Source organism: Mirounga angustirostris, unplaced genomic scaffold (assembly GCF_029215605.1).
Source record: "Mirounga angustirostris isolate CCGP_5_RB_7025 unplaced genomic scaffold, mMirAng1.0.hap1 SCAF_3, whole genome shotgun sequence".
NCBI lineage: Eukaryota > Metazoa > Chordata > Mammalia > Carnivora > Phocidae > Mirounga > Mirounga angustirostris.
Window position 1 is genome coordinate 55,344,650 of NW_026991711.1, and position 12,617 is coordinate 55,357,266.

Sequence of the window (12,617 nt, forward strand, 5' to 3'; positions counted from 1 at the left end):
TTTGGTTGTACAGCAGGTCTAATTGTACCGTAGATGGTGGCCCATTTGGAAGATTTTTCTTCTTGCTGTCTTATATCCCACGAGGAAACTTCAAACCTCTTAATCAACTAGAAGGTAAAGAGGTATGTTCTAAACTCCTTTACCTTCTTTCTAGCAGGGTGACAAGCTAAGTTGGGTGTGCTTCTGCAGGGAGCCAAACGTGTGTTCTTGGTAGATTGTGGGGACAGGGCCTCAGTCAAATACCCTACTGTGGGTGTCAGCGGCCCAGAGCCCCTTGACTAGGACAGACAGATGTCAACTTCAAGAACACTAGTTCTCTGTTAACATACTCATGGGGGGCTAAGCTTGGCCATTGTCCCAGCCCACCAGCTCTCTGCTGCCACCCAGGATGGACCAAGCCCCTTCTAAGATACAGATGACACCATGGTTTGCCAAGGAAAATCCTGAGCTCCCCCAGTGCTGGGTGGCAGTTGGCAGTAAGATTCCTCACAGTTCTTCCTGGATCTCTTTGGAAAAATCTCCCTGGAAACTGCTAGGAGAAGCCTCTTCTTGCTGCACCTGTTTGCTGTAGGGCTTCTGGTTCTCAACAGTGATTTGGGGTGGGAGCAGACCTCATACCATCTGCATTAGCAGCACAACTGATGTAACTGCATCCAGAGATTGAGAGAAATTTGTAAAGATTTCCTTCCCTGGCAAAGCAGAGAAAACAAAATATTGTTGTTTAGGGATCAAAAATATTTATATTTGAAAGCAGAGCTTTGCTGTAGGAAAGGACAAAGGTGGGCTTCCTGTAAAAACATATTCTCACTTTTGATCTGGAGTCAAGGGGATCTTTAGATGTAAAGATCATATCTTTATATTTTGTGCTATCCTTGGATATATGGTCTGTTGAGCCTAAAGCAGAGCTCTGTTAAATTGAGGACAGGTCCATGGCTGGGTGCACGCATGGATCTGAGGTTCAGTCTTCTCCAGGTAGGGGTAAATGGAAGGCCCAGTGGAACCCAGCTGCTCCATTTGTCGATGTGCACACTTGGTTCACCTGGATGGGTAGTGAGCCACAGGTAAAACAAAGAGTCTTTGAATTATTATCTCAACATGCGAACAGTTTTTATAACCCGTTCTAGGGGATGATGAACTCATCAAGGTGAGAAACTTGCTTGCTTTGAGAGAGCCAGGCTGTGATTGGGTGCTGTGTTCCAGTGATTTATAGTCCCTTTTAATGCAGTTGGGATTGGGAGCGAAGGTCAGAGTGGGTCTTTTAGCAGATGTATGAGAGTGGATTTTAGATATAAATTATGCAACACTTGAAGTTCAACACTGATACAAATTGAGCAGCTCCTTCATGGTGTTTGGGGACTTGTGACTGATTTGTGGTCTGCTTATGAATGGGAGTAGGTCACCCTTCAGTTATGAAAGTATTTTTCACATTAGGATACCCATAATTAATTAGGGGTTCCTGTGGTGAGGTCATGAAGGGAAATGCTTGGTGTTTTGACCCCCTAAATCTGTGTTCCTGCCCACAAGGCCTCGATGATAGATTTCTTTCATAGCTCAAAAAGGAATTATGAGATCTTAATTTCCTAGTACAGCAGGAAACATTTTCATGGCACCATTAAATCGGAGCTTGTTCAGGTGGCCGCTAGGAAGCTGATTTTTCATAAGACAATTCATATGGAATATTTTATTTCAGTCCAAGATTTAACTTTGAGACTCCTCAATGATGATTTTATTTTCTAAATATTTTGGATAGAATTGGTTTACTTTTCCATTAGAGGGTAAAAAAGTTCTAAACAACTCAGACATAGTCTAACTAATCAAGTAAGGAGAAACTTGAAGCTATTCAGCAGCCAGAGATAATTTACCTCCTAATTTAACTAATCCATGTCCCCTTCTGATGGTAGAATGCGTACCTGAAGCTTTGCCCTGAGTCGTTTCTGAAATACTCAAGGAAGCCCCAGGAGCCAAGCTTGTTATTTTTGCACGAAGTATTTGATGCTAAACCTATATACTCTCAGTGTTCCTGAAATGTGAAATGTTGTACTTCAGTGTCCTAGAGTGGATGGATATATAGAAGGGAACAATTATCTAGTAACACGGACTTTGTGATTTTTTGGAGTCCGCTACGAAGGTTTGTAAGTTCAGTGGGGTCTAAAGCTTTTAAATCAAAATGGTGTCTTCCATGTGGTTGTCCATGTTGTCTTTCAGGAAATGCTGCAGGACATTTTTCCTCCTCATCAGAGAATTTGTTTCTTCTCTCTAGCCCACCCTGTACCCTGGCTCTCTCCTTTTCTTGTCTCTTTGTTCCTCTTACTGACTTCACAACTCTTCTGAGCACTTTATCCTATCTCTTCTACACAGTAGACATGGGCCATCTACTTACACATATTCCATCTCAACTTTGCTGAAGTGCTAAATGAACACCAGACCCTGTTTGCCTCTAAATCGCTGTTCCAAGTCACAATCAGGTTTTCTGCTACTTTCAGCCAAAGGCCTTCCTGACTTAATCAGAAGGAAGGTACCTAAAAATGACGAAGATCAGTTGTCAAAAACCAACAGCAAATATTAGTATGAATAATAAAGCACAAAACAATTTATATTAAAATCAAGCCAGGGAGTGCCTGAGTGGCTCAGTTGTTGGGTGTCTGCCTTCGGCTCAGGTCATGATCCCAGGATCCTTGGATCAAGCCCTGCATCGGGCTCCCTGCTCTGTGGGAAGCCTGCTTCTCTCTCTCCCACTCCCCCTGCTTGTGTTCCTGCTCTTGCTGTCTCACTCTCTGTCAAATAAATAAAATCTTAAAAAAAAAAAATCAAGCCAGAACTGCACAGAGATATCTCTTCCTGCCATTATTATTCAACAATTTTCTTGAAGGCTCTAGGGAATGCCATAAGGCCAATTAAAAAACAAAACAAAACACTGCAAGACAAAAACAGTAAAACTAATGCAACAAATGAAGTCCCGAAAATTCAAGTGTACAGAGTTGTATTTTTGTATTTTGTACAGTGTGGAGTTGGCTTTCTGTGTGTTAATTCATGAGATCAGTTGTACAGCCAGCTGGGAATTTGGGGGTGAAGCTGTGCTCTCTGAATAAATGATTTTCTAGTTGTAGTTTGGTGCTACTTGATAGCCTGTAAGTGTTTCTGCTTAAATATCTGTGGGCTGGATTTGCCAGGATATTGGCAATTATCCAGAAATTTCTCAGCTATTTGGTTCCTGTTTCACTGGGTAAATTGGTCCGAGAGAATAATGGGGATATGGGTACCCACCATTCACCTTCCCTCCATATCCTCCCTCATCCCAGATAAAAAGTTATCTTCCTCCCATTTGAGTTCAATTGGTTATTGTCTTATAGCAGAATTTACATTATTACAGACTATATTATTGTTATTTTTATAATCAATATAAGCAATGAGAAAAAAGATAAAACTTTTTTTGCATATGATGTGACTATTTTCTCCAAAAATCTACCAGAATAGAGAATTTGTTAAAGTGTTTAGATACCAATTAAATGTACAAAATCAAGAACTCTTCTCCATTTTAGCAACACTCAGGTAAAGCCTAAAAATGTCATTAACACTGGTTACAAAATTTGTAACATGCCGATGAAAAAAACATAAGATATAAAGTATAAGAAAAAAATGTTACTTGAACAAATGAAAAGTCACACTATATTCTTGGAAGGGAAGACACGATTATTCTAAAAATGTCAATTCCCCCAAATTAACATAAATATAATGCAATTTCAGTCAGAAACCCAGCAGTGTTATGTTTATGTGCTTGCTTGGTTTAAAACTGGATAATGTGATCCTAAAATTTATTTGAAGAATAGTTGTATCTGAGGGTGCTAAAAAATATGAAAACAATAGTGAGATGGTCTTTTCCATACCAGATTTCGGAACACACTCTAAAGCCACTGTAATAAAGCCAACCTGATATGATGACAAAGAGAAAGTGACATAGAGTCGAGAATCCAGAATGGATTCTACTCAGAGCGAAGAGCTTGATTTATTTAATCAAAGATGTTGACCCAACTAGTTCTCCGTCTGGAAAAAAATTAAGTTGGTACCTTAGCTCCTATTATAATCTAGAATAAAATTCTGAATGGATTAAAAAGTTAATATAAAAAGAGAACAATAAAGGGGCGCCTGGGTGGCTCAGTCAGTTAAGCATCCAACTCTTGATTTCGGCTCAGGTCATGATCTGAGGGTCGTGAGATCAAGCTTTGCATTGAGCTCTGGGCTGAGTGTGGAGCCTGCTTAAGATTTTCTCTCCCTTTCTGCCCCTCCCCACTGCTTGCGTGAGCATGCCCTCCCTTTTTCTCTCTCTCTTTCAAAAAAAAAGAACAATAAAAATTAAAAAAAACCCCCAAAAACCTGAGTTGGGCACCTGGGTGGCTCAGTTGGTTGGGCATCTGCCTCCGGGTCAGGTCATGATCCTGGGGTCCTGGGATCAAGCCCCACAGCGGACTCTCCGCTCAGCAGGGAGCCCACTTCTCCCTCTCCCTCTGCTGCTCCCCCTGCTTGTGCTCTCTCTCTCAAATGAATAAATAAATAAATAAATAAATAAATAAATAAATGAAATCTTAAAAAAAAATCTGGGAAAATGCAAATACAATCCAGGATTTGGAGAAACATTTGTCATTAAGACTAGAAACAGAATCTATAAAAGAAAAGAAACCTGTTTGGCTATATGATATAAAGAACATATAGATTAAAAGTGCCTTTGATAGACAATGTATTAAAATCTGTATATACAGTGATCTCTTACAGGTTTGACAAACCTTTAAGCAAAACAAAAACCTCAGGAGAAAAATGTGTAAAATGATAGCAGTAGACATTATGGATGCAAGCAGGGGCTTGTGTGTGCATTGGGCTTGCCCCCTCGGAATGCTGCCACCATATGAAGAAATCTGGACACAAGTTACCAAGCTGATAGCCAGCACCAGCTGCCAACATATGAGTGAAGCCCTTTGAACTATTTAGATGCTAAATGTCTGTAGGCACATGAGCGACCCTAGGTGGGACCGGCAGTGGAACTGTCAGGCTGAGCCCTGCCCGAATTGCTAAGTTATAGAATCATGAGGAAATAAGTGGTTGCTGTTTTAACGCAGGGGTTGGCAAGAAGTTTTTTTTTTTTTTTTTTTTTAAGATTTTTTTTTTTTTTAATTTGAGAGAGAGAGTGAGTTAGTGAGAGAGAGCTTGAGCAGGGGGAGAGGGAGAAGCAGACTCTGCACTGAGCAGGGACCCTGATGCAGGGCTTGATCCCAGGACCCTGAGATCATGACCTGAGCCAAAGGCAGACACTTAACTGACTGAGCCAACCAGGTGCCCCTGTTGGCAAAAGTTTTTTAAAGGGTCAGATAGTCCATATTTTAGGCTTGTGGGCTATAGGATCTCTATCACAATTACTTACCTCTAATATCGTGGGACACGAGCAGCCGTAGACAAGAGGGAGGTGAATGGGCATGGCTAGGCTGAATAAAACTTTTATTTGCAAAGACAGGTGTTCGGCTTCCTGGCCATAGTTTGGTAACCCTCGCGAAATCAGTCAGTTATGTGGCAATCACTAACTGATACAGAGGGAAGTCCATGACTGTCAAGGGAAAAAGTCAAGTTGCAGAATAATGTGTACAGTGTGAGTTTTTAATTTTGGCAAAAATCTCTAAACAAAAGCCAGAAACCCTCCGCTATCTGTGCATGTCTGCATGAATACCTGTGCGCGAGTGCAGAGAATACACTCTTGACTCCGGATTCCTCAGAGGAGTGGATTTTGGGTGTAGGCGCGGTGGAGGAAGGGTGTGTGGCGATGAATATTGTTTTCATACGGTCTTATGTCATTTCCTGTATTACAATGAGCATATGACTTCTGAACTTTGAAAAACATTAAGTAAGGAAAAAAATGAAAACTATTTAAATGCCTTGAAAATTCTGCTGTCTTCCATTGAAGACCACATCAAGCCAGTGATGCTGTCCAAAGGCGCCGTTGGCCCCATCCGCAGTTATCACTAGAGGGGGCTGGGCATTTGCCAAGTGGCGGAAATGAGGTGGTTGGTCGTGATGGGAAGACTGCCTGCTGAGCAAGAAGAATGAATGTTCTGTTTGAGTTGTTTTTGTGGGCTTGGATTTTCTGAAGGCAGACAGAAGCCTGAAAGTCATGGTCATTGCCTAGTGGGCTAAAGATCTAAGGATTAATAGAGGACATCAAGTGAGATTCCTCGGACTCTGGGTGGAGCCTCAGCTGTTGGCCCGTTGTGGTCCGTTGGGCCTCACCACAGACCACCCTGCTCTAACCGCTGGGCCTTCTGATGAGCTCCTGCAACCGTTATTCATGAGCTGTGTGAACCTCTGCTACAATTTGTGAGGACATGGCCTCATTGGAATGTGAAATTTCTTCCTTTCTCTGCAGAAAACCTCTCTTGATCGATCATTCCAATTGTTATGAGAAGGAAATCATTTACAAGAAGGCTCACTGAATAGCATAGCAATTAAAAAAAAAAAAAGTGCTTAATAGCCTCTGTCAGCAATTCCCTGCCTTGTCAGTGAGTCCACTGAGGGTGAATGTGAGATAAACCCAAGTGGCTGGTGCTGGAGAACCTTCTGGCCCTTTGATATTCAGCCATCGCCTCACAGAAAGGCCAGTAGAACCAACCCAAAAGAGATTGTTTTCAGGCCCAGACAACTGAGAATTTGAACATATGTGAAAAGTATGACCAATATGAATGGGTGGAAAAGTTTTTTTTTTTTTAAGATTTTATTTATTTATTTGAGAGAGAGAGAATGAGCATGAAAGCAGGGAGGGGCAGAGGGAGAGGCAGACTCCCCGCTGAGCAGGGAGCCCAACGTGGGACTTGATCCCAGGACCCCGGGACCATGACCTGAGCCGAAGGCAGTCGCTTAACCAACTGAGCCACCCAGGTGCCCCCGGAAAAGTTTTTTCTTGTGGGGGAGTTAAGAAAATTTTTTGACCAATTCTAATAGTACATCACCTAAATATATATATGATACACAGGCATATAATATATGTATGCCTGTGTATATATAGATCATATATATATTTCAAAACACAGTTTAGACTTATGCACAATATTTTAGCTTTTTCAAAGCAGTTCGCTGGTATCTCTTTCGAATCCGCCTATAGACTTACCGATAACTCCTTAAGTCAAACTTTGGTTTAGTTTAAGTTTGTGTGTGAAAATAATTTCATCAATTGATGATGTCACGTTGATGTGACAATACATCTTGAAGCACTTAATTTGCTCTCTGATTCCTGATTCCTAGATTTCTCAGGGGCCTGGCAAGAAGGGACAGAGGGGCAGACAGCCCCAGGGGCCAGGCTGTGGTGGTGGAACAGAGGTGCGAGTTTTGCAGATGCCTGAGTGGCAGCCACAGGGGCCGGGAGGCAGGGCACCACCCTCCCTTCTGCCCTCTGGGAACTGAACCGAAGATAAGAAGCAGGAACGAAATCCATGGAGGGGGCTGGGACTATCAAATGCAGTCACATTTTAAGGACATGGAGGAGTACTCCCTTTGAGGATTTACCTATTTGTAATTTTTTATTTCAAAAGATTTATTTATTTAGAGGGCACAGTGGGATGAGCAAAGGGAAAGGGAGAGAGAATCTCAGGCAGACTCCGCACCCAGCATGGAGCCTGATGTGGGGCTTGATCCCACAACTCAGGAGATCATGACCGGAGCTGAAACCAAGAGTCAGACACTCAACCGACTGAGCCACCCAGGCGCCTCTAGTTTTTGATTTTAAAGAAAAGGAAAAGAATACCACCACAGCCAAAAAGGAAATTTGACACAACAAAACCAAGCTTTGAGAATTGGTTTGGAAAAATTTTCCCACCGTGGGGCAGGGCTTTGGAATAAATGGCCTTAAGCCCCTTTCCATGGTTTCTTTAATCAACTGTGAGTTGATGTGGCCTCCATGTCAACAGGGCACTGTTTACCTGATGTCAGCCAAGCCCCAGAACCCCGTTTCTTTGGGGGGCGGCCTTGGGACTACGTCTCCGCTGAGCTGCAGCTTGGCTATAATACTGGATTATGTACTTCCTTGGTGATCCAGGAGGAACTTCAGTTTGGGAAATTTGGACATGGAGGCCCATTAGGGTGCAACCTTCTTCTCAATGCTTTGCTAGGACAGGTGACAAAAACAGCGGCGAGGATGGGAAAAATGCAGTCCTTGGTGCGGGAGCACGTGTACAATTGTGTTGTGCAGGGGGTAGTGGAAAGGGAGGGAGCAAGGTGCCCATTTGGGTTAGGAAGATGGGTTTTCAAGGGTACTTGGCCTGTTCCTTGGCCTTCACTCCCCTTTGCCAGTATTGGATGTGGGACACCCCGAGAGAGGGCAGAAAGGAGGTTGTGATGAGCTCATCAAACCTTCTGTTGTATGCGCCTCCTGAAGAACCTCAGGGTAGCTGTCTGCCTCCATATATCGCTGGCTCTGGGGAGTCAGAGCCTGGAGGGGAGGCCTTTATTTCCACGTGGGAATAGTGCAGTGTAGAGTGAAGAGCCAGGAGAGTGGAGCCAGGCTCTCACTAGCTGCATGACCCTGAGCAAGTCACTTCCCATGATTCTGTTTCTTCCTCCGTTAACAGGAGGCTAGTGGGATGCTCCTAGGATTAGTGTGGCAATTCAGTGCTATCTTCATATGAAATAGAATATTAGAGACATGTCGGGCGCCTGGGTGGCTCAGTCATTAAGCGTCTGCCTTCGGCTCAGGTCACGATCCCAGGGTCCTGGGATCGAGCCCCGCATCGGGCTCCCCACTCAGTGGGAAGCCTGCTTCTCCCTCTCCCACTCCCCCTGCTTGTGTTCCTGCTCTATCTCTCTCTCTGTCAAATAAATAAAATAAAATCTTAAAAAAAAAAAAAAGAATATTAGAGACATGTCATAATCCACATATTTAATTAATCACTTCATACATTTATTGCTTCTCACCACACATTTTTTGAGCTCCTTTTGGGCATCTGGAGTCAGATCAGAGCTAATAGCCACCTCCCAAGAGTTCATGACCAGGGGTTCCAGTTTTTCTTTTTCTAAGATTTTATTTATTTGAGAGAGAGAGAGAGAGAGGAAGAGAGCAAGAGCGGGGGTGGGTGCAGAGGGAGAAGCAGGCTCCCCACTGAGCAGGGAGCCCGACTCGGGACTCGACCCCAGGACCTGGAGATCGTGACCTGAGCCGAAGGCAGACCCTCAACCGACTGAGCCACCCAGGTGCCCTCAAATGCTTTTCTTGAAGTATCTGGGAGAGCATGCATTGGAGGTGGGCTCCCAATTTAAGTAATTGGCTGCACCAAAATAAGCCTGAGCATCTGGGACAAGGAGGTGACAGTCCCTGAGGACAGGCCAGGGGATGGAAGCAACTAAGAGCCATGTTTTGTTAGCCAAATGCTGCTCTAGAGGGACCTTCAATCACTGAGCCAGTTCTCTTTGTTAGTGAGACTTGTACTTTCCACACGAAGGTGCCACACATCCATAACATTTATTCCGCCATTATCCAGTCATAGAGCCCTGATGACAGTCCTTCATGAGTCCCCAGAGAGGGCTCTTCTTTGGCTCCCACCACATCACAGAGAACAGGAACCAGGCTGCTGACTGGGGAGGGCAGACACATAATCACTCAGCTTGTATTTGCACAGAGCAGGGAAAAGTGACAAGTCTGCAGTTCATGTTCTTACAGAGATGATGAGCTGTCTCAAACCAGCAATTTGGCTAAAAAGGAGTCTGCACGACTCCAAGTAAATTTGTCACTTTATGTTCCCCTCCTTTCTCCTAAGTGTTAATGCAAGTTTGCTGTTGAATTTCAGATATTCTGAAATCGCATTTCCTGGCATTCAGTGACGCTACACTGAACGCAGAATGCTAAGTACAGTATATTTTTCTTTTGCACCCAAATGAATCTTGGAACTACATACATACGCATATATATATATTTTCCCCCCAATTCTTTTTGCTTTGGCTTTATAGTCTCCTGACCCAGACACCATCTCATTTCTTTTAGTTCTAGAAGTTTTTGTTTAGCCATTGCCACTGCACCAGCATTACTAGATGAGTTGTACCCAGATTTTTAAAATAGCAGGCAATTGTGCGTTTTCTGGAACCACGTAAATGATGTCCGATGTTAGGATTTGTCATATTTTTTAGGGTCAGAAAAGACTTGGAAGAAACTATTCAAAACAGAGGGTCTTGAGAAAAAAGAATCAGAAGACATAATTAAAAATATTGTCTAAGAATTCCTTTGGCAGCAAAGGTCAGATTAGGGGAGGAATCGGAGCTGTCCGAAGGACAGATGTACTCATGCAATTGTGGTGGAGCCGAGAATGGTGTCGAGGGGCAGATGCGATGAATGAGAGCAGTCACAGTCAGGAGGCAGGTGACAAAGTTATGGACTCGAGTCCGGGGGCCTCCTTGAGAGAGAGAATACAGGCTTCCAGTAGCAGTAGTCTTAAAAGGGTCATAAAAAACCTTGACAGCTTGATGGATATGGACAACGTCTACTTTTTTTTTTTTCCAGTGTAAAGAATGGGATCCTATAAAAGCGTTCCCTAACTAGGAAGAGGGTTACCTTTGTGTAGACTAACTGAACGCATCTGGGCCCCGAGCTACCTGCTGCCAGCTACCTGCTTCCCCGCACGCGTGTTTACGCTCCTGTACCGCTGGGGGTTTTGAGCCTCCTTTGAAGGGCAGCGGTGGTGATGTGTTGTTTTCAGCCTTCTTGGAACCTTTCTGCATTTTCAGATCTCTTTTATATCGGTTATTAGAGCTGGCAGTAAGTATGCCCCCTCGCAGAAGGCAAACCGTCTGTGCGCCAGCCTATCTGCAGCTCCAGGAGAAGACCAGGCGGGTGCCCAAGCCGCGGCCGTTGCTTGAAAAGCCTACAGCTGTTCCTCGCTGCTGTCAATGATGGTAATTATAGTTACAGAGCCCTGTCCCCCGAGGAGCTCAAAGCACTTTATAGACGCTGTAGCATTGATCCTCATAACATGAGTGAACAGGGAGGAGAAACAAGCATTGTTATCATTTTATAGATGGGGAAACTTAACTGAGACAGGCAGAGATGACTTTCTGTTCATGTGGAGCAGGTAATGCTGTAGAGGTTTCATGAATTCTGATGAGTGTGCTAATCGCCGTGCGAAATCACCACCGCAGATCAGCCTTTCTTAATAAGGATGTCAACTCAGGCATATCGCAAAGACAGTGCTCCATAATGAAAAGTCATTTAAAGATAATTCACTCCTTCTTTTATTTGTATTTTCACCAAAAAAAAAAAAAAAAAAGCTGTAGGGTAGCTTATTGTAGAAGTAATTTCCAAGTAAGGATAAAAGAACAAAGGCCAAATATCATGCCACGAACCTGGGGTAGGGGACCGTGGCGGGGCAGGGGTGAGATATGGTGGTGGGGAATGTGTGCTAAAGCCAGTTACCGCAACTGAGCAGAGCATTCAGCTTTGAGATTCCTGGCAGTCAAGGTGAAAAGGAAAACTAGATGACTTAAGAAGGTCTCTATCCACTAAAACACAATATGCTGTGAGACAAGAGGAGTTTAGGTGTGTGAGCTCAAGTAGACAAATTAGCCCAGGAATAAAGGTTTAATTTTGCATCTTCTGAAGGCGTATCCTAAGGTCAAATGTCTGAGTGTCTGCCTGCTCATCTTGAAACACCACACGCACACACATCACACCCATTTATCCTCACGTTCCAGTACTACAACGTTGAAGGTGAAATGTGGTTAAAATTAGCATCGAGGGCAGACTTAAAAGGCACAATGGGAACAGAAAGCTGTAGGTGGCCACTTGGTTACTGACAGGTGGAAGGCAGCAGAGGGGACATTTTTGCCAGATATCAGCCTCTTCCTGCAATATATGATGAACCCTCAATTCTTCTTATCCCAGTGATTTCTGCCTCTTTCTCCCTGACTTGCAGTATTGTTTGGATGTTTAGAATCTTCAACTGTGAATGACCCCTGGGGGCAGTTATCTTAACATTTACTCCAGGGGCAAGCTCTGATCTCCAGATGAATACCAAATTCCAGAAAGAGTTCTTTGCTCCCTTTTGCTGCAAAATAACCAGGTCTCCAAACTCCCTGCAAACTGGGGGCTCTTTAAACAGTGTTTGAAAAAAGAGGCATCTGGGCAGTTCAGTCTTTCTTGCTTATGCTTTTTACTCTAAACTGAGAATAACCTCAAGGGTTATGCTTTTAGAGGCTTAGCTTTTTCGGATTGAAGAAATGGATTGAGGATGTCACCAAGTGCTCTAAACTTAAGCATTGCCCAAGACAAAATGTCATTCCAAAAGTGTTCAGGGATCGAGAACATTCTTTCAAACACCGTCTTCATGAGCAATGCCCACTTCAGCTAAATCCTGCCCAACCTTATTTTCCACCATGGTGTGTGTGTGTGTGTGTGTGTGTGTGTGTGTGTAGGAAATTTTAACATCTAGGCATGAGACAGAAAAGAAAGGATTAGCAAATGTTGCCTTAGATAAATAGTGCCTCTCAAGCCACTTGCCGCCTTTTTAACCAGGGGTAAAATACAACTTGATTTCAGTATTATTGATATTATTTCTGGCTCTTGAAGACCTATGAAATGAAAAGGAAGCTTTAAAAGCTTTGCAGTT